A 25,709-nucleotide genomic window follows, 5' to 3' on the forward strand; every position below is an offset into this window, starting at 1 on the left:
GACCAAAAAATGACATAAAATGACCAAAAAAGACACTAAATGACCAAAAAATGACATAAAATGACCAAAAAAGACACTAAATGACCAAAAAAATGACACAAAATTACCAAAAAAAGACCCAAACTGACCCAGGAACAACCTGCTGCTCCCACCGAACCAGCAAAGTTTTTCCTCTGCAGCTGTTTGATTTAATAGCTTCTGTTTCAACTCTCTCCAGTTTGTTTCCACTTAAAGTCCTGTTCTCAGTGTGATTGTGAGTCACAGTGGTGGGTGGAGGTTCTCTCATGTTATCAGCTTTAATACCACATTCACTTCATTTACACATTTCTACTTTTCTCTTTGAGCTGCTGAACTTTCTCCGACACTGACTGGACTTTTCTCTGACTGCAGCGACACACCAACCAAAGTTATTTTAATGATCCGTGCAACAAAATGCAACTTTTATCTTTCAGTCTTTCTGTTAACAGAGTTAATAGCAGATTATCTATTTAAAATGCATGTTTTCCTTTTTAAAAAATCCACAAAAATGCATTTTTTATCATCGTCAGAAACCGTATGAACTCAACTTTGGTCGTTTTACCTCTTTTTTTTGGTAATTATGTGTCTTTTTTTGGTAATTTTGTGTTATTTTTTGTTCATTTGGTGTCTTTTTTGGTCATTTTGTGTCTTTTTTGGTCATTTTGTGTCTTTTTTGGTCATTTGGTGTCTTTTTTGGTCATTTTGTGTCTTTTTTGGTCATTTTATGTTATTTTTTGGTCATTTTGTGTCTTTTTTTGGTCATTTTATGTCATTTTTTGGTCATTTTGTGTCTTTTTTGGTCATTTTATGTTATTTTTTTGGTCATTTTGTGTCTTTTTTTGGTCATTTTATGTCATTTTTTGGTCATTTTGTGTCTTTTTTTGGTCATTTTGTGTCATTTTTTGGTCATTTTGTGTCATTTTTGGTCATTTTGTGTCTTTTTTAGTCATTTTGTGTCTTTTTTTGGTAATTTTGTGTCCTTTTTGGTAATTTTGTGTCTTTTTTGGGCATTTTGTGTCTTTTTGGGTCATTTTATGTCTTTTTGTGTCTTTTTTGTGTCAGTTTGTGTCTTTTTTGTGGCATTTTGTGTCTTATTTGTGTCATTTTGTGTCTTTTTTGGGTCATTTTGTGTCTTTTTTGGGTCATTTTGTGTCTTTTTTGGTCATTTTGGGTCTTTTTTTGGGTCATTTTGTGTCTTTTATGTCATTTTGTGTATTTTTTATGGCACTTTATGTCTTTTTTGGGTCATTTTGTGTCATTTTGTGTCTTTTTTGGGTCATTTTGTGTCATTTTGTGTCTTTTTTGGGTCATTTTACGTCTTTTTTTTCATCATTTTGTGATCGTTTTACGAAAGTGACCTGCCTGGCACCTTTGCAGAGAAATATGGCTGCAGATTGTTGCAGTGTTGAAACAGAAGCTATTAAAATGAAAGAGCTGCAGAGGAAAGTTTCCTGGTTCAGGCTAGTTCCTGGTTCATCACACTGACAGGAAGCAGACGGACTCAGGTAGAAGAGCCTCGTCTCTTCATGGATCAGGTGTCTGAGGAACTCTGAGGGTCCAATTAGAGAGGAGAGGACAGGACGGCTGACGGCGAGCAGTCAGAGAACACGGCGAAGCTTGTTTTACACTTTAACACCAGCTGGAGACGCTGGAGACAGGAAACACACGCTCGATTCATTATGGCGGCTTTATTAAACCATCAGGCTAATTTAGAGACAGAGACTGGTTTCGGACGGGCTCCATAGGTTATTATATATATGTATATAATTATTTATATTTAAGTTTTCTACATGCATTCTTCAACCTGCATCATTTTAATGGCAGCAATATAATTGGACTAATAAAGACACAAAATTACTAATAAAAGACATTAAATGACCAAAAAAAGACACAAAATGACCAAAAAAAAAGACACAAAATGACCCAAAAAAGACACAAAATGACACAAAAAAGACACAAAATGACACAAAAAAGACACAAAATGACTAAAAAAAAGACAAAATGACCAAAAAAAAGACACAAAATGACTAAAAAAGACACAAATTGATTAAAAAAAAGACACAAAATGACCCAAAAAATACACAAAAGACAAAAAATGACATAAAAAAGACACAAAATGACATAAAATACACAAAATGACCCAAAAAAGACACAAAATGATCCAAAAAAACACAAAAATGACACAAAATGACATAACAGAACCAAAATGCCTCAAAAAAAAGACTCAAAATGCCACAAAAAGGACACAAAATTACCCAAAATGACGTAAAATGACCAAAAGAAAGACACAATTACCAAAACAAGATGCTGTTTGCCTGCAGAGAATAATAATAATAATATTGGGCCAAAGTTGTCAACATGTATAACATATATGACATCTGTGATGTGCAAATATCTGCAGATAATTCAAGTTTTGCTAGATTATAAAATACATTTAACATGCATTTTCTTTTTTTGGGTTCTCAGTAATGATTGTATCGTTTCCAAAAAGGTGCAAGACGTGAAAGTTGCAGGAAAAACCAAAAAGGAAGGTGCAACCTGCAGTTATAAACAGTTTCAGGCTTTAAAAAGGATCAAACAACAATGTCTTGGAGAACGGTGGACAAAGAGAGGACACATGGAGAGAGTTGGACGTTATTTGTCTCCGTGGTGGACTGGATCAGAGCAGAATGAAGCCATGAGAGAAATATTCTCCTCTCCTCCTCCAGACGCTCCTCGCATAAATGAATAGAGATCAACGGCTGAAATCACAGCTGATAGATAACAAGGAGCTCACACAACATGTTGCTGCTAATCACACACACACACACACACACACACACACACACACACCTCTAAACAATCATTTTTCTCTTCCTGCAGCTTCACTACAAGATTTTCTCTGCAGTTTATTACACAACGACAATATTGTTTTGCATGTTGACAACTTTGGCCTGATATTATTTATTCTCTGCAGACAGACACAGTCATCTTGTTTTGGTCATATTGTGTCTTTTTTTTGGTCATTATACATCTTGTTCTTATAATTTTGTCTTTTTTGTGTCATTTTGTGTCTTTTTTTGGTCATTTTGTGTCTTTTGTCTCATTTTGTTTCTTTTTTGTGTCTTTTTTTTGTCATTTTGTGTCTTTTTCTGTAATTTTACGTATCTTTTGTTAATTGCATGTCTTTTTTTGATCATTTTGTGTCTTTTTGGTCGTTTTACGTCTTTTTTGGCTCTCACCTGCAGGTGTTTTTATCAAATCTTGCAGAAATTTGCAGAGATTAAATGTTAATTATCATGTTGATAAAGAAATAATTCCCGTTCTGCAGCTTCACTAGGAGATTTTCTCTGCAGCTTATTACAGAACGACAATATTATTTTGCACACTGAGAACTTTGGCCTGATATTATTTATTCTCTGCAGACAGACACAGTCATTAAAACACTTATTTACAGAATCAACACGCTGCTGCTGTGATTCACTAGTTGTTGTTTTTTATAACCACACAAAGAAAAAAATATTTCCTCCTGTCATTCATCAGGAGGAGAAATCTGCTGTGAGTCCTGAGGGAGGAGGATATGTTCTGCTTCATAAATTATAATGCTGCCATTAAAATGAATGCATGTAGAACACCTATAAATAAATAAATAACATGTAGAAACTGTACATCCAGATAGAGAGCAGTGCTTTATCTAAATAAATAAATAAAAAGACTTAGAAGAATAGAACGGTGTGCATTTACAGCTTTTCTGGCATTTTACATCTTTTTTTAGTAATTTTGTGTCTTTTTGTGGTCATTTAATGTTTTTTTTTGGTAATTTTGTGTCTTTTTTTGATAATTGTGGGGTTTTTTTTAGTCATGTGTCTTTTTTCTGTCTTTTTTGGTCATTATGAATGCTTAAAGAAATAATATAAAGAACAGAACAGTGTGCATTTATGTCTTTTTTTTTGGGTAATTTTACATCTTTATCAGTCATTTTACATAGTTTTTAGTCACTTTTTGGTCATTTTACCTTTTTTTTAATTATTTGTTTTATTATTTCCTCAGATTTTATCTCCAGAATTGGTTGATTAAATGTCCATAATGATGTAAAATAATATTAAATATTTTAAAAATCAAGTTTTTTGCTGGAGAAAGTGACCTGCCTGGCACCTTCGCAGAGAAATATCGCTGCAAAAATTGATCAAATATTTATTATATCAGAATTTAACCGTTCTAAAATCAAGCTTGGACCTTAAAAATGTGCAGATTTGTTGTCCGGTTGTCTCTGCAGACTCTTTCATGGCTCCATTCTGCTCTGATCCAGAGAAATAACATGCAACTCTCTCCATTTGTCCTCTCTTTGTCCACCATCCTCCTCTACATTGTTGTTTGGATTCTTGTAAAGCCACCAGCTGCAGGAACAGTCTGACTATGAATAATAACTAAATGACAGAGAGAGGGAGTGTGTCTGTGCATTACACATGATTATCAGGCTTTCAGAGCCACTTTGATGCCTGGTTTCTGATCTGGATCAGGGAAAAACACAAAAAACACAGAAAAACACCTGTGAGCTGCTGCAGGACGGATCTCTGTTTGTTGGACTCCTGACTGTATATTTGGGCCTGTCAAAGCACAAAGTATGGATAATGATGATGACCTGGACATGCAGGCAGCTAAATGGAATTCAGCCATTATTCATTCAGAAATAAAGCACAAGAAGCTGATGTTTACACACAGCAACAAATAATCATTCCTCCACCAAACAACAGAGTTCTTCAGCAAGGAGTTGCAAATTATACGATCATTTTCTTCAGTAAAATGTCCATCTCTGCTTCTTAAAGTCCATGTGCATGTCTCTAAATGTCTGATTTTACCAACATTTTTAGTTTATGAACCAAAAAAGACACAAAATGACTAAAAAAAGACACAAAATGACCCAGAAAAAGATGCAAAATAACAAAAAAAGACGTAAATATGAGCAAAAAAGATGAAAAATGACTAGAAAAGACACAAAATTACCAAAGAAAAGACACAAAATTACCCCAAAAGACACGAAATGAACCAAAAAAGACACAAAATGACCAGAAAAAGATGTAAAATGACCAAAAAAGTAAATATGACCAAAAAAGATGAAAAATGACTAGAAAAGACACAAAATGACCAAAGAAAAGACACAAAATTACCCTATAAGACACAAAATGAACCAAAAAAGACACAAAATGACCAGAAAAAGATTTAAAATGACCAGAAAAAGATGCAAAATGACCAAAAAAGAAGTAAATATGACCAAAAAAGAAGTAAATATGACCAAAAAAAAGAGGTAAAATGACTAGAAAAGACACAAAATTACCATATAAGACACAAAATGGACCAAAAAAGACACAAAATGACCAGAAAAAGATTTAAATGACCAGAGAAAGATGTAAAATTACCAAAAAAAGAGGTAAAATGACTAGAAAAGACACAAAATGACAAAAAAAAAGACACAAAACGAACCCCAAAAGACACAAATTTACCTTTTTTGGTAATTTTGTGTATTTTTTGGTAATTTTTTTGTCATTTTGTGTCTTTTTTTGTCATTTTACATCTATTTTGTTGTTATTTTTATGTACACCAACTCCTTAAAAAAATATCAGTCTATATTAATTAACTAATATTTGAATCTAAACTTTCTAACCCTTCCATGTGGGAACTGAAGCTGGTACATCTCTCTCTCTCTAAAGCCACCAGACTCTGTTGATAAAAACACTCATTTAATCTGCAGAAGTCACTCCTTGTTCCTCACGCTGAGTTTTCCATATTCTCTCTCTGCTGGATGTTCTCAGCTCCTCTACCTGTATTTATGTAGAATAATGAGTCTGGTGGTCCAGATGGAGGCTGAAACACACTGAGCTGTGACTCTCTGCTGGTTAGAGGCGTCACATCAGGTGTTAGAGCGTCCAACATGTGAACAGACGTTTAGTTTCTCCTCCGTCTGAGTCCCAGCAAGACACTTTCTGTCTCTCAATTAGCACTTGTTGAATTAGAGAAAATGTGAATTAGTTTCCATCAAATAAACAAAGATTTGTGTCAGTTTTAGTCATTTTATCTCTTTTTATAGTCAATTTACATCTATTTTAGTCAATTTGTGTTTTTTTTTTTTGTTTTTTTTTAAATTATACGTCTTTTTTGTATCTTTTTTAGTCAATTTGTGTCTTTTATGTGTCATTTTTTGTTTTTTTTTCGGCCATTTTTTGGTCAATTTGTGTCTTTTTTGGTCAATTTATGTGTTTTTTTTGGTAATTATACGTCTTTTTAGGTAATTTTGTCTTTTTTTGTTAAATAGTGTTGTTTTTTGTGTCTTTTTTTGGTAAGTTGTGTGTCTTTTCGGTCAATTTGTGTCTTATTTGGTCATTTTACGTCTTTTTGTTGGTCATTTTGTATCTTTTTTAGTCAATTTGTGTCTTTTTTGGATCACTTTGTGTCCTTTTTGGTAATTTTCTATCTTTTTTGGTCAATTTGTGTCTTTTTTGTGTCATTTTTTTTTTTTTTTCGGCCATTTTTTGGTCAATTTGTGTCTTTTTCGGTCAATTTGTGTGGGTTTTTTTGGTAATTATAAGTATTTTTTTGGTCATTTTGTCTTTTTTTGTTCGTTTGTGTCGTTTTTGGTAATTTTGTGTCTTTTCGGTCAATTTCTGTCATTCTACGTGTTTTTTGGATCATATTGTGTCTTTTATGGATCATATTTTGTCTTTTTTAGTCATTTTACGTGCTTTTGAAGTCATTTTGTGTCTTTTTTAGGCATATTGCGTCTTTTGTGAATCATATTTTGTCTTTTTTCATCATTTTACGCATTTTTTGGATGATATTGTGTCTTTTGTGAATCATATTTTGTCTTTTTTTAGTCATTTTACGTATTTTTGGGCTCATTTCGTGTCTTTTTTTGGGTCGTCGGAGCTCAACATCTCACAAGTGCCCGGGCAAAAAATAGCACAATCAAGTGGAAATTAAATCCATTTTTGGTAATCTAATGAAACTCAAGTGTGTCGTCCTCACAGCTCTCATCCTAATTATCAACCAACAAGAAGGAAATGATCAGAGAGTGGAAGTGGGCCCTCTCTCTCTCTCTTTCTCTCTCGTTCTCTTTCTCTTTTTTCCTTGTGAATGTCAGAGGAACTTTGTTCCAAAGGTTAACAGGCTCATCAGTATTCAGCCTGCAGCGCCTCTCATTTATTCCCAAAGTGGTGTCGTTCATTTATGGATCCGTTCCATATTTAGGACGGAGAGAACGCACGGCGTGTCTAACACGAGACACTCGTCTGGTGTCTCTTTCTCCCAGTCTCGGGTCAGGATTAACGTGTCTCCTGCTGTCACTCACCGACAGGAATTAAACCTGTTTCACCTGAATAAAACACAGTGAGACGCTCCGGTCCAGTGAGTCCACACAGCTCTAAACGTCTCCAGCTCTAGACGTCTGGCCTCGACAACAACAACTGGTTCTTTATTTTCTCAGGAAAACTACAGCCTGACGCGCTTCTTCTCTTCTCCTACTGCCTGCATCTGCTCAGCTAGTCATTTTGTGGTTTTTTAATCATTTTGTGTCTTTTTTTGGTCATTCTGCATCTGTTCTTGGTCCCTTTGTGTGTTTTTTGGTCATTTGTGTGTTTTTTGGTCCTTTAGTGTCGTTTTTAGTCATTTGTATCTTTTTTTGGTAATTTTATGTCTTTATTTGGTCCTTATGTTTCTGTTTTTGGTCCTTTTGTTTCTGTTTTTGGTCCATTTGTGTCTTTTTTGATCATTTTGTGTCTTCTTTTCATCCTTTTGTGTTTTTTTGATCATTTTATGTCTTTTTTTGGTCCTTTTGTGTCCTTGTTGGTCATTTTGTGTCTTTTTTGGTCATTTTGTGTCTTTTTTTGGTCATTTTGTGTCTTTTTTGATCATTTTATGTCTTTTTTTTGGTCCTTTTGTGTCCTTGTTGGTCATTTTGTGTTTTTTTTTGGTAATTCTGTGTCTTTTTTGGTCCTTTTGTATCTTTTTTGGATAATTTTGTCTCTTTTTGTGCATTTTTTTGGTCCTTTTGTGTCTTTTTGGGTCCTTTTGTGTCTTTTTGGGTCCTTTTGTGCCTTTTTTTGGTCATTTTGCGTCCTTTTTTGGTCATTTTATGTCTTTTTTTGGTCATTTTGTGTCCTTTTTTGGTAATTTTGTGTCCTCTTTTGGTCATTTTGTGTCCTCTTTTGGTCATTTTGTGTCCTTATCATTTTGCATCTTTTTTGGTCCCTCTGTGTCTTTTTTGGGTAATTTTGTGTCTTTTTTGGTCAGTTTGTGTCTGTTTTTAGTCGTTTTGTCTTTTTTTGGTCCTTTTGTGTCCTTGTTGGTCATTTTATGTCTTTTTTTGGTCTTTTGGTATCTTTTTTGGATTATGTTGTCTCTTTTTGTGCATTTTTTTGGTCTTTTTGGGTCTTTGTTGGTCATTTTGCTCTATCTTTATAACCTGAATAAAACATAGTAAGAAGTTCGAGTCGAGTAAGTCAATTCAGGTCTCAAACGTCTGTCCTTGACAACAACGCTGGCTCTTTATTTCCAGAGTAAAACGCAGCAACAACAACTCTTCTCCTCTTTTATTCTCGGAGTGAAACATGCAGAAGTCGTTTGGCGTAGCCTCCGTCTCCGCTCTGATTAATGTCTGGAGGTGGAGGACCCACGTTGTGGCTTTGATGAGGCAATTTGTACAGTTCTGCAGGAAAACAATGGCAGTTCATTTTATTGCAATGCGTCTCCGGGGAAACATCAGCAGCACGCCGCTCCGCCGCCGTACAGTGACGAGTTAAGCCTGATAATAAATCAGAAGCTGCTGGTGTTACAGCTCACTCTCTAATGGCCTGTTTGTGTTTCTCTTTGCTCCATTTGGATGTTTGACGGCAGCGTCTTGTTCTACTCCGTCGTTGTGACGCCTCTGGCTGAGCAGCAGCTCCTCACTTAAACAGGAAGAACAACAGCGAAAAGCTCCAACTCCAACAGCGGACGCATCAATTATAGAAAGTTGTCAATAAAACAACAATAATGTGGGGTCCGACTTCGCCCCAGGACCAACTTTTTACTGTAATTTCATTCATTTTACTGATTTTTCTCCAGCTCCAACAGCGTACGCATCATAAAAACAACAAAAAAGACGTAAAATGACAAAAAAAAAAACACAAATTGACCAAAAAGACATAAAATGATCCAAAAAAAGACTCATTGACCAAATTAAGACACAAAATTATATTATAGAAAGTTAAAATTATGGAAAGTTATCAATAAAAGAGTCCCAGTTTGCCCCAGGATAAACTTTTTACTGTAATTTCATTCAGTTTACTGATTTTTTATCCAGCTCCAACAGCGTACGCATCATAAAAACAACAAAAAAGTAAAATGACAAAAAAACAACACAAATTGACCAAAAAGACATAAAATGATCAAAAAAAGATGTAAAATTACCCAAAAAAAGATGTAAAATGACAAAAAAAAAAGACACATTAACCGAATTAAGACACAAAATTATATTATAGAAAGTTAAAATGATGGAAAGTTATCAATAAAGCAACAATAATGTGGAGTCCCAGTTCACCCCAAATGTGTCATTTTTTGGAAATTTTATCATGAGAATTAGTCAGTGTGTCTTTTTTTGGTCAATTTGTGTCATTTTTAGTCAATTTTCAGTCTTTTTCAGTCATTTTTTGATCAGTTTGTGTCTTTTTGAGCTAATTTGTGTCTTTTTTTGGTAATTATCCGGGGTTTTTTTTGTAATTTTGGGGTGTTTTTTGCTCATTTTACATGTCTTTTTTAGTAATATCATGTCTTAAAAACTGGTTAAAGCTTCTTTAATGTGAACGGTGTTTGGTTTTTATAGTCGTCTATAGCAGGAAAGGGCAAAAAGACACTTTTTGTGTTTTGGACAAAAAATTTAAACTTAAATTTTTCAGTCATTTTGTGTTTTTTTTGGTCAAGGAAAGCAAAATCTTCTTCCAGCTTCTTACGTGTGAACAGCGTTTGGTTTTCATAGTGTTCTATGGTAGGAAAGTGGCACTTTTTTGTCTTTTGGACAAGCTGCATGAAAAGTGAAGCCGAGTGTGCATTCTTTCTAACGGCCAGCAGGTGGCGACTCCACTGGCTGCAAAAAGAAGTCAGATTGTCTCTATTTGGTCATTTTATATCTTTTTTTGTCTCTTTTATATAAATATGTAGCTACATCATCACCCAGAAACCTTCTTCCTGTTTTGGGGGCTTGAGAAAATAATATTTTACCCTAAAACTTCCACACAAAGATGTGAATGTTTGGTTTAAATCCATAACAAACCCAACTGGGAAGCCAAAGAAAGCAGAAAATAACAGAGAAAAACAGAATAAACAGAGAATAACAGATAAAAACAGAGCTGTCCTTTATAAAAAGGAGCGAGACGATATGAATCAGCTTTATTTTGTGACATGTTTGCTCTCAGAGAGTTCTGGCAGAAGAAAACGAGCGACTTTATCTCCTCAAGTGGTTCTTCTGATTAAACCCAGTCGAGACAAACTCGTTTTTCAGACCTGGCTTCATGTTTTCCTCCTAAAAAAACAAACCTCAGCCTGTAAAACCTGACTCTCTAAATATAAACTGAGATTTATGCGTCGGCCTGATTGCCGTCCGTTTCTCATAATTACGGCGTTCCACTTGTTGCTCCTCGTCTTGTTGTGGCTAACCTCTATTAGCCGACGGAGCAGGAAGCAGCCAGACACCCAGAGAATAATGGCGTCCGCACGCCGCCGCCTCACGCCTCAATAACCACGGAGAGATGGAACGGCAGAGAGGGAACAGTCTCCGTGATTACAACACAAAAAAAAAGAAAAAAAAGAGGCCAAGATGATGTTTACTGGAGCCGAATGTCTGCAGACAGCAGCTTCATTTAGGAGCTGCCCTGTCACAATAAAAGCCCTTAGAAAGATCCACCTGTCACAATAAAAGCCCTTAGAAAGATCCACTCCTACCATTCCCACCTTTCACAATAAAAGCACTAAGAAAGATCCACCTTTCACAATAAAAAGCCTTTAGAAAGATCCACTCCTACCACTCTCACCTTTCACAATAAAAGCACTAAGAAAGATCCACCTTTCACAATAAAAGCCCTTAGAAAGTTACACTCCTACCACTCTCACTTTTCACAATAAAAGCCCCAAGAAAGATCCACCTTTAACAATAAAAGCCCTTAGAAAGATCTAGTCCTACCTTTCTCACCTTTCACAATAAAAGTATCTTTCACAATGAAAGCCCTTAGAAAGAGCCACTCCTACCATTCTCACCTTTCACAATAAAAGCACCATAGAAAATCCACTAAGACCATTCCCACCTTTCATAATAAAAGCCCTCAGAAAGACCCACTTCTACCATTCTCACCTTTCACAATGAAATCCCTTAGAAAGATCGACCTTTCACAATAAAAGCCCTTAGAAAGACCCACTCCTACCACTCTCACCTTTCACAATAAAAGCCCTTAGAAAGATCCACCGTTCACAATAAAAGCCCTTAGAAAGATCCACTCCTACCATTCTCACCTTTCATAATAAAAGCACCATAGAAAATCCACTAATACCATTCTCACCTTTCACAATAAAAGCCCTTAGAAAGATCCACCGTTCACAATAAAAGCCCTTAGAAAGATCCACTCCTACCATTCTCACCTTTCATAATAAAAGCACCATAGAAAATCCACTAACACCATTCTCACCTTTCACAATAAAAGCCCTTAGAAAGACCCACTCCTACCACTCTCACCTTTCACAATAAAAGCCCTTAGAAAGATTAGCTTATTATTACTACACGTGGTGTATAAAAACTGAAATAAAAAGAGTCCATAAATGGTGTTTCCTGGCGCCGGATGTCTGGGGGAACATTATTTGGGAGCTCGACTGTCACATAATCTTGATCAAAATGTCAACTTCCTGTGAAAATGTCACTTCCAAAATAACCTGAAATTAAATGTTGGTAGCAGCCGGAGACACGGAGGGTTAGAGATGAACTGAAACCAATATGGTGACAAACATTAGCCGCCTCCAGCCGCATTAAGCCGCGGTTTTTTATTGCTTCTGAGAGTTACAGTGTAAAGAGTATTATAAAGGCAGAGACGGGAGATTATGCCACTAATCTGCTCCGACAACCACACTGTCATTGATTATTAAAGGCCCGATCTATAATCCTGGAGCACACAGCGCCGCTGGAAAGCTTCTGTAAACGTTTCTTCTTCTTCATGACGAGCTGCAGCGTGATAATAAGTCAGAATATTGCTCTTTAATTTGTTGCAATAAACAGTAAAGACACAGAAAAATAAATAAAAAGACGTAAAATGACATAATAAAGACACAAATTGACCAAAAAGATGTAAAATTACCAAAAAAAAAGACACAAATTGACCAAATAAAAACTCATCTTTCACAATAAAAGTGCTTAGGAAGACCCTCTCCTACCACTCTTACCTTTCACAATAAAAGCCCTTCGAAAGATCCACTTCTACCATTCTCACTTATCACAATAAAAGCCCATAGAAAGATTCACCTTTCACAAGAAAAGCCCTTAGAAAGATCCACTCCTACCATTCTCACCTTTCACAATAAAAGGACTTTTCACAATAAAAGCACCATAGAAAATACAATCCAACTATTCTCACCATTCACAATAAAAGCCCTTAGAAAGATCCACCTTTCACAATAAAAGCCCTTAGAAAGATCCACTCCTACCATTCTCACCTTTCACAATAAAAGCCCTCAGAAAGACCCACTTCTACTTTTCTCACCTTTCACAATAAAAGGACCTTTCACAATAAAAGCACCATAGAAAATACAATCTAACCATTCTCACCATTCACTATAAAAGCCCTTAGAAAGATGCAGCGTGATAATAAGTCAGAATATCGCTCTTTAATTTGTTGCAATAAACAGTAAAGACACAAAAAAATAAATAAAAAGACGTAAAATGACACAAATTGACCAAATTGACACAAATTGACCAAAAAGATGTAAAATTACAAGAAAAATAAAGATACAAATTGACCAAAAAGATGTAAAATTACCAAAAAAAAGACACAAATTGACCAAATAAAAACTAATCTTTCACAATAAAAGTGCTTAGGAAGACCCACTCCTACCACTCTTACCTTTCACAATAAAAGCCCTTTGAAAGATCCACTTCTACCATTCTCACTTATCACAATAAAAGCCCCTAGAAAGATTCACTTTTCACAATAAAACCTTTAGAAAGATCCACTCCTACCATTCTCACCTTTCACAATAAAGGCCCTTAGAAAGATCCACCTTTCACAATAAAAGCCCTTCGAAAGATCCACTTCTACCATTCTCACTTATCACAATAAAAGCCCCTAGAAAGATTCACCTTTCACAAGAAAACCTTTAGAAAGATCCACTCCTATTATTCTCACCTTTCACAATAAAGGCCCTTAGAAAGATCCACCTTTCACAATAAAAGCCCTTAGAAAGATCCACTCCTACCATTCTCACCTTTCACAATAAAAGTGCCTTTCATAATAAAAGCCCTCAGAAAGACCCACTTCTACTTTTCTCACCTTTCACAATAAAATGACCTTTCACAATAAAAGCACCATAGAAAATACAATCCAACCATTCTCACCATTCACAATAAAAGCCCTTAGAAAGATGCAGCGTGATAATAAGTCAGAATATTGCTCTTTAATTTGTTGCAATAAACAGTAAAAAGTCTAATTCTTCCCCTTGAATGCAGCCGATTTATATCTGCCGTGTTGGTGACATTTAAAACAGCTCGGGGCTCCGGAGGCAGCAACTGTTGTCGTGTTATTGATTACAATGAATAATAAAAACACCTGCATATGTTCAAATGTCATATCTGTGACATTTAGGCTCTGCAGCACGGAAATCAACTGGAGAGCAGCGACTCGTTAGTTAGTAGAGGGAGATGTTTTATATGATATGTGGACATAAAAAACTACAAAAGACGTAAATTGACCAAAAAAAGAGACACAAAATGACCAAAAAAAAGACGTAAAATGACATAAAAAAGACACAAATTGACCAAATAAAGACACAAATTGACAAAAAAAAGACACAAATTGAACAAATAAAGACACAAATTGGCCAAAAAAGACCAAAATATATGTAAAATTATCAAAACTAAGAAAAAAAGACCTAAAATGACATAAAATAGACACAAATTGACCAAAAAAAAGTCACAAATTGGCCAAAAATATGTAAAATGACCAAAAAAGACACATATTGACCAAAAAAGACATAAAATGAGCAGAAAAAAGACACAAGATGACCAAAAAAGACACAAATTGAGCATAAAATGACATAAAAAAAGTCAAAATGACAAAAAAATCTTTAAAATCTTTAAAATTCCAATTTCCTGCATATTTTGTCATATCTTGAAGAACATCAATATTGCAAAAATACCCTGTAATATGGTGATATTCTTTCAGACATTTTCTGCATATTTTTTGCAAATTTCTGCACATTTTCTGCATATTTTCTACATATTTTCTGCATATTTCTGCACATTATCTGCACAATTTTCCGCACATTTTCTGCTCAGTATCTGCATATTTTCTGCATATTTTTCTGCTCATTATCTGCATATTTTCTGCATATTTTGTCATATCTTGAAGAACATCAATATTGCAAAAATACCCTGAAATATGGAGATATTCTTTTAGGGACACATTGCTCAAAACATTTGTGATTTTTAATCTTTATGTATCTTTAGAAAAATAGCAAAACAACTCAGTTATTGTCCGAGAAGATGTAAATATAACTCAGCTTTAGTTTCAGAGAGTCGCTGTCCGTGGTGCTGAACAGAACAGAACTGGAAATAAAACTTTGAGGCTGCAGCACAGAAAGAGAGAGAGAGAGAAAACTGTGTCCACATGCCTCCTCCTGCTGGTTTTAATTGTTCTTAATATTAAATATTTATTCCCACATCAATTTTTGCATATTTTCTGCACATTTTCATACATCTTCTGCATATTTTTTCACAAATTTCTGTACATTTTGTGCATATTTTGTGCATATTTTTCTGCATTTCTTCTGCACATTATCTGCACATTATCTGCACATTATCTGTCCATATACTGCACATTTTCTGAACATTATCTGCATATGTTCTGCACTTTTTCTGCATATTTTCTGCATATTTTCTGCACATTTTCAGCACATTTTCTGCATATTTTCTCTACATCATCTGCACATTTCTGGACATTTCTTCTTATTTTCTGCATATTTCTGCATATTTTCGGCACATTTTCTGCACATTTCCCGCACACCTTTTGCACATTTTCAGGCCATATTCTGCACATTTCCTTCATATTGCACGTTTTCCTGCACATTTCCTGCACATTTTCTGCTCATTTTCTGCTCATTATCTGCATATTTTTTGCATATTTTCTGCACATTATCGGCATATGTTCTGCACATTATCTGCATATGTTTAGCACTTTTTCTGCATATTTTCTCTACATCATCTGCACATTTCTGCACATTTTCTGCATTTTTCTGCATATTTTCTGCACATTTTCTGCACATTTTTTGCACATTTCCTTCATATTTTCTGCACATTGTCGGCACATTGTCTGTTTCTGCATATTTTCTGCATATTTTGTCATATCTTGAAGAACATCAATATTGCAAAAATACCCTGAAATATGGTGATATTCTTTTTGGGACACATTGCTCAAAACATTCGTGATTTTTTAGCTTTATGTATCTTTAGAAAAATAGCAAAACAACTCAGTTATTGTCCGAGAAGATGTAAATATAACTCAGATTCAGTTTCAGAGAGTCGCTGTCCGTGGTGCTGAACAGAACTGGAAATAAATACAACTTTGAGGCTGCAGAACACAGAAAGAAGAGAATAAAAAGCTGTGTCCACATGCCTCCCCCTGCTGATTTTAATTGTTCTTAATATTAAATTTATTCCTACATCAATGGATTTTTCTTTTCTTTTGAGTCACAGAGAACGAGGTCGAGTTTCTGAGCTTCCACATTGTGTTAAATACTGAAGATTATAAAACAACACCAACAAAGACAGAAAACTATTTATTTTAACCTCGAAACAAAGACAAGATCCACTCCTACCATTCTTACCTTTCACAATAAAAGCACTTAGAAAGATCCACCTTTCACAATAAAAACCCTTAGAAAGATCCCCTCCTACCATTCTCACCTTTCACAATAAAAGCCACCTTTCACAATAAAGGACCTTAGAAAGATCCACCACACCAAACATTCTCACCTTTCACAATAAAAGCCCTTAAAAAAAACCCACTCATACCATTCTCACCTTTCACAATAAAAGCCACCTATCACAATAAAGGACCTTAGAAGAACCCACTCCTACCATTCTCACCTTTCACAATAAAAGCCACCTTTCGCAATAAAAGCTCTTAGAAAGATCCACACCACCCATTCTCACCTTTCACAATAAAAGCCCTTAGAAAGATCCACTCCACCATTCTCACTTTTCACAGTAAAAGCCCTTAAAAAGATCCACTCCAACCATTCGCACCTTTCACAACAAAAGCCACCTTTCACAATAAAAGCCCTTAGAAAGATTCACTCCACCATTCTCACCTTTCACAATAAAAGCCACCTTTCAAAATAAAAGCTCTTAGAAAGATCCACTCCACCATTCTCACTTTTCACAATAAAAGCCCTTAAAAAGATCCACTCCAACCATTCGCACCTTTCACAATAAAAGCCACCTTTCACAATAAAAGCCCTTAGAGAGACTCACCAGTGGGCCCCTGGCTGCTCTGCTCAGCAGGATCCTGGTAGATGGTCGTCTGCCTGCAACAATAAATATTTAAAGTTATAATTTAATCGTTTTTGTGTGTTGCAACAGTTACAAATGAGCATCGCTGCAGATATAAACATACAAAGTATTCACAAAGACTAATGGAGAGTTCACGCTCTTCTCCAATCTTTAATAAAATCAGAACAAAATAAACGATAAAGTGAGATTTAATGTGAGAAATCAGATATCCAGCAGCCAATACAGCCTGAAAAGACTGATCCTAACATAGTAGTAGAATATATAGATGGTCCTTTTGTCTTTTTCTAAAAATAGTTAATGCTGTAAACAGGATTTGTTGTTGATGGAAACTCACTGATTCACTTTCTCTTTAATGCCACAAACTTCACTTCAACTGCTATTTTTTTAGGAGGTGGAGGACATAAAAAACAACAACAAATGGACCAAAAAGATGTAAAATAACGGAAAAAAAGACAATATGAACAAAAAAGGACACCAAATGACCAAAAAAATGACACAAAGTTCTGTTTATTTGATGGAAACTCATTGACATTTTCTCTAATGCAACAAATTTCAGGATTTGGCTGGAAATTTACTTCAACTGATATTTTTAAGGAGTTGGTTGACATAAATAAAATAAAAGAAAGATGTAATTTTATCCCCTTTTTTAGTCAATTTCTGTCCTTATTTGGTCGATTTGTGTCTTTTTTTTGGTCTTTTCATGTCTTTTTGGGGTTTTTTTCTGTCCAACTCCTGAGCTGAGTTACTGGCCGTAGATTAATGAGAGGAAAGAGAGAGAGGGAGGATCAGAGCGAGCAGATTCAGGTGTCGAGGCCGACGCCAGGTTTTCAGACTGTTGGCAGCCGGAGGAGCCTCGTGTTCCAGCAAATTACAGGCCCCGCCACAATAAAAGGCAGCTGAAAGGTGGCGTGATATTAATTGCGACAGGCGTCTCCTCCTCCTTCATCTGCAGCCATTCACAAGCCGTCAGCAGGCGGGTTAGAAATGAATGAATATCTGCTAAAGCTGCAAAAACTCTTTATGAAACAGTCTTTGTGTTGTCTTCTTCTTTCTGCCTGAAGTCTCTTCACTGGGTTTATAACCATGTTTTAACTGACCTTTTAGCTCGCTTAACACTTTATTTTCTGTTTAAACGCACCTGGTTGTCAGCAGGAGCTTTCTATTCTACTGCTATGTTGAATATTTGCTGTTGGGAGCCTGATTCGACTAAAAAATGTGGTTCTGAAACGATGGATCGGTCCTTTTAGGCTGTAAAAAGATGCTGGATGTCTGATTTCTCACTTTAAATCATTTAGAGAAGCCGTAAAGTCTAATCAAATTTAGACTTTTTCGTCATTTTGTGGGGGTTTTTTGGTCATTTTACATCTTTTTTTGGCATTTTATGCCTTTTTTTTTGGCATTTTGTGTCCTTTTCTTTAATTCCACAAATTTTAGGATTTCACTTGAAATTCACTTCAACTGATATTTTTTTAGGAGTTGGTGGACATAAATAAACAACAAAAGACACAAAATGAGCAAAAAAAAGCTTTATGCATCTGTAGTAAAAGTTTCAGAGAGTCGCTGTCCGTGGTGCTGAACAGAACAGAGAAATAAATCTAACTTTAAAGCTGCAGCACAGAAAGAGAAAAAAAACTGTGTCCAGATGCCTCCTCCTGCTGATTTTAATTGTTCTTAATATTACATTTATTCACACATAATTTTTTGCATATTTTCTGCATATTTTTTTTGCAAATTTCTGTACATTTTCTGCATATTTTCAAAGTATTTTCTGTATATTTTCCTGCATTTTTTCTGCACATATTCTACACATTTTCTGCACATTATCTGCATATTGTCTGCACATTTTCCTGCACATTTTCTGCAAATGTTCTGCTCATTATCTGCATATTTTCTGCATAATTTTTTTGCAAATTTCTGTACATTTTCTGCATATTTTCTACGTATTTTCTGTATATTTTCCACATATTTTCCAGCTTTTTTCTGCACATTGTCTGCACATTGTCTGCACATTGTCTGCAAATGTTCTGCTCATTATCTGCATATTTTCTGCATTTTTTTTGCAAATTTCTGTACATTTTCTGCATATTTTCTACGTATTTGCTGTATATTTTCTACATATTTGACATATTTTCCTCCTTTTTTCTGCACATTATCTGCATATTGTCCGCACATTTTCCTGCACATTTTCTGCAAATTTTCTGCTCATTATCTGCATATTTTCTGAATATTTTCTGCACGTCTGTTTCTGCATATTTTGTCATATCAAAAAAGACACAAAATGACCAAAATAGACGTAAAACGACAAAAAAAAGATACAAATTGACAAAAAAAGAAGATAAAATGCCCCAAAAAAGCCACAAAATGACCAAAAACTCTAAATTTGATTAGACTTTACTGCTTCTCTGAATGATTTAATGTGAGAATCAGACATCCAGCGGCCCGTGAAGCTTAAAAGGACTGATCCTTCCTTTCAGAACCAGGTTTTTTTCACCGCCGGCCGGCGTCTCTTCTCTCTCTCATTCCTCTCCATTAATCTCCCGGCCTCGTAACTCAGCTTTCATTTGTTCGTCTGAATGCCGAACAGAAGCTGCTGCTGCTGCCAGACGACAGCAGAGTTTCCTCTCTGAAGCCGGGGGACAGATTAAGCTAACCGCAATTAGCGGAGCAGGGAGAAGGGGAGGATCCTGCTGCCTGGTTCTGGACCTCAACTCACCCCGCCGAGTATCTCAGCACCTGGTTTGTCCCTCCTGGGCTCCTGTACTTCACTCAATTAGTGCAGATCCTTTATTGCACCTGCGCCTCCTCCTCTCACCAGCCTGATTCTGGCCTTTCAAACATCACACGGCATAGCAGAGACTTTTATCATGCTCTCTCTTTATCTCTCCGCCTGTCTCACATATTCTCACATATTTAGACTGCTAACACTTTAAAAAAAGACACAAAATGACCAAAAAAAAGACACAAAATGACCCAAAAAGACACAATGACCAAAAAGAAGAAACAAAATGACCCCAAAAGACACAAAATGACCAAAAAAAGACACAAAATGACCAAAAAAAGACACAAATCAACCAAATAAAGACACAAAACAACCAAATAGAGACACAAAATGACCAAAAAAAGACACGAAATGACCAAAAAAAGACACAAAATGACCAAAAAATGACACAAAACAACCAAATAAAGACACAAAATGACCAAAAAAAGACACAAAATGACCCAAAAAGACACAATGACCAAAAAAAGACACAAAATTAACAAAAAAAGACACAAATCAACCAAATAAAGACACAAAACAACCAAATAAAGACACAAAATGACCAAATAAAGACACAAAACAACCAAATAAAGACACAAAATGACCAAAAAAAGACATAAAATGACCAAAAGAAGACATAAAATGACCAAAAGAAGACACAAAATGACCAAAAAAGACACAAAATGACCAAAAAAAGACACAAAACCAAAAAAAGACACAAAACAACCAAATAAAGAAACAAAATGACCAAAAAAAGACACAAAATGACCAAAAAGACACAATGACCAAAAAGAAGACACAAAATGACCAAAAAAAGACACAAAACAACCAAAAAAAGACACAAAATGACCAAAAAAAGACACAAAATGACCAAAAAAAGACACAAAATGACAAAAGAAAGACACAAAATGACCAAAAAATGACACAAATTACCACAAAATGACAAAAAAATGACCAAAATGACCAAAAAAAGACACAAATCAACCAAATAAAGACACAAAACAACCAAATAAAGACACAAAACAACCAAATAAAGACAGAAAATGACCAAAAAAAGACACAAAACAACCAAATAAAGACACAAAATGACCAAAAAAACACAAAATGCAGATCCTTTATTGCACCTGCGCCTCCTCTCACCAGCCTGATTCTGGCCTTTCAAACATCACACAGCATAGCAGAGACTTTTATCCTGCTCTCTCTTTATCTCTCCGCCTGTCTGCCATATTCTCACATATTTAGACTGCTAACACTTTAAGAAATAGATCCTCTGAATGATTCTCTCTAACTCCTGTGACTGTGAAGACGATAAAGGACGACGTCTACTTCAATTAAGTGCTGCTGCCAATCATTTCCATATTTTCTAAAACTAAAAATAATCCCAGTTGACCTCCTGCAATCAGCGTGAAAGCATCAAAGATGACAGACTGGATGCAGAGAGAAGACACAAAATGAGCAAAAAAGATGTAGAATGACCAAATAAAGACACAAAATGAGCATAAAAGACACAAAATGAGCAAAAAAATACACAAAATGAGCAAAAAAGCCAAAAAAATGACCAAAAAAGAGCCACAAATTGACGAAAAAGGAACATAGAATGACCAAAAAAGACGTAGAATGACCGAATAAAGACACAAATTAACCAAAATCAGCTTCTTCTGCATCAAAGATGACAGACTGGATGCAGAGAGAAGACAAAAAACGATCAAAAAAGACGTAGAAGACAGAAAAGTAGAAGACACAAAATGACCAATAAAAGACTCAAATTGACACAAAAAAGACATAAGATGACCCAAAAAATAGGCAGAATGACTAAAAAAGACACAATAATGACCAAGGCACTAAATGACCAAAATAGACGTAAACTGACCAAAAAAATTGTAAAATGACCAAAATATGATGTAAAATGATGAAAAAAAGACGTAGAATGACCAAAAACAACACAAATTGAACAATAAAAGAGACAAAATGTCCAAAAAAAAGAAACAAATTGAACAATAAAAGACACAAAATCACCAAAAAAGACAGAAATTGACCAAATAAAGATACAAAAGGACCAAAAAAAGATGTAAAATGACCCAAAAAAAGACACAATTTGATCATAAATCTGCCTGCCTCTCAGATATCTAGACTGTAAATAGAAACTCTACTTCAATTAAGTGCTGCTGCCAATCATTTCCATATTTTCTAAAACTAAAAATAATCCCAGTTGACCTCCTGCATCAAACCAGCATCAAAGATGACAGACTGGATGCAGAGAGAAGACACAAAATGAGCAAAAAAGACACAAATTGACCGAATAAAGACACAAAATGAAAAAAATACAAAAAAACAAATTGATCAAAAGACACAAAATGACCAAAAAATAACACAAAATGACAAAAAACCGACACAAGATGACCAAAAAAAAATAGGCAGAATGACTTAAAAAGACACAAAAATGACCAAGGCACTAAATGACTAAAATAGACATACATTGACCAAAAAAGACACAAAATGACCCCAAAAGATTGTAAAATGACCAAAATATGACATAAAATGATGAAAAAAAGACGTAGGATGACTAAAAAAAGACAGAAATTAACAAATAAAAGACACAAAATGACCAAAAAAAGTCACAAAATGACCAAAAAAGACACAAATTGACCAGAAAAAAGACACAAAATGCTTAAAAAAAGACACAAATTTACCAAAAAAGATGTAAAATGACCAAAAAAACTTTAAATGTTCTCTTAATTTAAAAGAATAAAGTTCTCTTCATGTCTCTGCTGCCATTCAGATATCTAGACTGTAAATAGAAACTCTGAATGATTCTGTGACTGTGAAGACGATAAGGACAACATCTACTTCAATTAAGTGCTGCTGCCAATCATTTCCATATTTTCTAAAACTAAAAATAATCCCAGTTGACCTCCTGCATCAAACCAGCATCAAAGATGACAGACAGAAGAGCTTCACAAGAGCTTTACATGTTAGAAATATCAGGAAATTTGGCAAAACAGGAACGTTTAGAGCCCAAAATCTGTCTGGTGGTCAGTATTATGAGCAGCTTTTCACTGTGCATGAGCCAAATCAACAGTAAAACCCTGTTTGTGTGTCCTCAGATGCTCTGATCCTGTTTCTGTCGGGACTCTGCAGCTTTCAGCTCTGTTCACAGATCCACATCTGGAGAAACACCACACTTCTCCTGCTGGGTGACTGTTTTCTTTATGTTTTTCCACAAAAACAAGCAGAAAGAGGCTGAAAACAACGAAATATGTTGCGTTGCATCTGATTCACTGATATTTGTTCTAGTTTTTTCATGAAATTGTGCAATTTGATCCACTTTCTGATCACAACTCTCATCACGTCACATTATATTTATTAATATTGATTCTTTGGACGACAATATGATATTTTTTTAAATCAAGAAGTCTGTCATGATGCAATTTGGATTCAGTTCAGGCGTCTACGATCAATAAGAGAGTTTATTTTGCACATTTAAATCAATCAGCATCAAAGATGACAGACTGACTGCAGAGAGGAGATACAAAATGACCAAAAAAAGACACAAAATGACCAAAAAACTACACAAAATGACCATAAAAAGACACAAAATGACCAAAAAAAGACACAAAATGACCAAAAAACACACACAAAATGACCCAAAAGACACAAATGACCAAAAATAAGACACAAAATGACCTAAAAAAGACACAAAATGACCAAATAAAGACACAAAATGACCAAAAAAAGACACAAAACAACCAAATAGACACAAAATGACAGAAAAAAGACACAAAATGACCAAAAAAAACACAAAATGACAAAAAAAGACACAAAATGACGAAATAGACACAAAATGACCAAAAAAAGACACTAAATGACCTAGAAATTTTTTGCAAATTTCTGCACATTTTCTGCACATTATCTGCATATTGTCTGCACATTTTCTGCAAATGTTCTGCTCATTATCTGCATATTTTCTGCACATTTTCTGCATATTTTCTACATATTTTCCTGCTTTTTTTCTGCACATTATCTGCACATTATCTGCAGATAAAAAGCGGAAAAAAAAGACACAAAATGACCCAAAAAGACACAAAATGACCAAAAAAAGACACAAAACAACCAAATAAAGACACAAAATGACCCAAAAATACCCAAAATGACAAAAAAAGACACAAAATGGTCATTTTATGTCTTTTTTGTGTCCTCCAATTCCTAAAAAATACCAGCCGAAGCGAATTTGAAGCGAAATTAGTGAGTTTCCATCACATAAACAGCGCTTTGTGTGATTTTTTAGTAATCCACACCTGCTTCCTCTATCTCCCTCCAACAGAAACAAACTGTGTCTGTGTATTTCCTCTTTATGAGCAGCACAAAAGGCCTTAAACAGCCTGTAGTGTAAGTGTGAGTCTGTCCATAAATCCCCGGTGGCGGCGGCGGCGCTCCGCTGCAGGCTCGCCGCTCCGCTCCGCTCCCGTTATCTCTACTTTGTGTTTCTTCAATTTCACGGAGGCTTGTGTTTCATGATAAAGAGTCAGAGGAGTCAGTTCCTGAAGGCCGAGGCGCCATGATAGGACACCAGGAGCTGTGAGGACCTGAGAATAATAACAGAGACGCTGAGGCTGCACGCAACAATATTATTAATGTACGCTTTACTTTATGCTTTCTGCAGCCGGAGCAACAAGAGATAATGCATGCAAATATATTTATTTCACCCTCTGGCTGCTCTGTGTTTGTTTATTTCCAACAAGACCGGAGGTGAAAGGAGATTTGCTTGAGTACAATTGTCAGGTTTTTGTACTTGACCTAAGTATTTCTATTTCATGTAACTTTATTCTTCTACTTCACTACATTTTAGAGATAAATATTCTCCACTACATTTATCGGACAGCTTTGGTTACTTTTAAGGTCGAGATTTAACATAAAAAACAGGATAAAATGATCAAAACAACCAAATAAAGACACAAAATGACCAATAAAAGACACAAAATGACCAAATAAATACACAAAATAACAAATAAAAGACACAAAATGACCAAAAAAGACACAAAATGACCAATAAAAGACACAAAATGACCAAATAAATACACAAAATGACCAATAAAAGACACAAAATGACCAATAAAAGACACAAAATGACCAAAAAAAGACATAGAATGACCAAATAAATACACAAAATGACCAATAAAAGACACAAAATGACCAAATAAATTCACAAAATGACCAATAAAAGACACAAAATGACCAAATAAATAGACAAAATGACCAATAAGACACAAAATGACCAATAAAAGACACAAAATGATCAAAAAGACAAATTGACTAACAAATGAGATAAAATTACCAAAAAAAAAAGATTTGTTTATTTGATGGAAACTCACAAAAAAAGACGTAAAGTGACCAAAAAAAGACAAAAATTAGCCAAATAAAGACACAAAATTACCAAAAAAAGACGTAAAATGACCCAAAAGACACAAATTGACTAAAAAAGGAGATACAATTACCCAAAAAAGACAAAATGTTAAAAAACAAACAAACAGAGGGAGAGGAGAGGCTCTACAGCAGCTTCTGAGGAGATTCTCATGCATCATTTCACTGACAGGCTTCATCTTATTTATTAGACGGAGATTTCCTGCACAGACGGCTTCGTTATCGACACATTCTGCAGAAACAAAAGGGCTTATTTCCTCTGTAATGCATGATTTAAGTCCACCGTGCATCACCTGGCCTCTGCAGACAGGAAACGTTTAAAGTCGGAGACATTTCCGAGTGTTTTCTCTCCCGCGTACCCCTGGGCTCTTATAATGAGCAACAGTAAAAAAAAGAAGTGTTGTACAGCTCCATAAAACCACAGGTGACAGTTAACTACTGAGCCAGAGAGCGAGGCAGGAAGATAAACAAGCCACAACAGAAAATATGGAGCATAAAAGGATGTTAAACTTCACATCATAAAAGAAGAAGTCAATAAAATAAAAACAGAGAGTAAAAAAGGATGTTTGCATGAAATGACTGGTGCAGGGAGACGTTAAAGAAAACTGATATTACAGATTCTCTGAGGAGGAGGAGGAGGAGAAGAGGAAGACAGATTAACAACAAAGAGTCCCTCATGTACAGTAGAGTGTCGTCTGCATAATGTCGGTTATTACACTCAGGTTTTTTATGGAGAAAATGTTG

General features: G+C 35.1%; 1 protein-coding gene across 1 annotated transcript in view; it reads right to left on the reverse strand.

The window, feature by feature from the left end:
* LOC131962833 (beta-1,3-galactosyltransferase 1-like) overlaps nucleotides 1-25,709 on the reverse strand; it is a 212,910-nt gene that overhangs the window by 161,185 nt on the left and 26,016 nt on the right. The window contains exon 2 of the mRNA XM_059327922.1: nucleotides 16,751-16,803. The gene's annotated coding sequence lies outside the window, so the exon portion shown is untranslated. The remainder of the gene's footprint in view (nucleotides 1-16,750; nucleotides 16,804-25,709) is intronic.

Source organism: Centropristis striata, chromosome 24 (assembly GCF_030273125.1).
Source record: "Centropristis striata isolate RG_2023a ecotype Rhode Island chromosome 24, C.striata_1.0, whole genome shotgun sequence".
NCBI lineage: Eukaryota > Metazoa > Chordata > Actinopteri > Perciformes > Serranidae > Centropristis > Centropristis striata.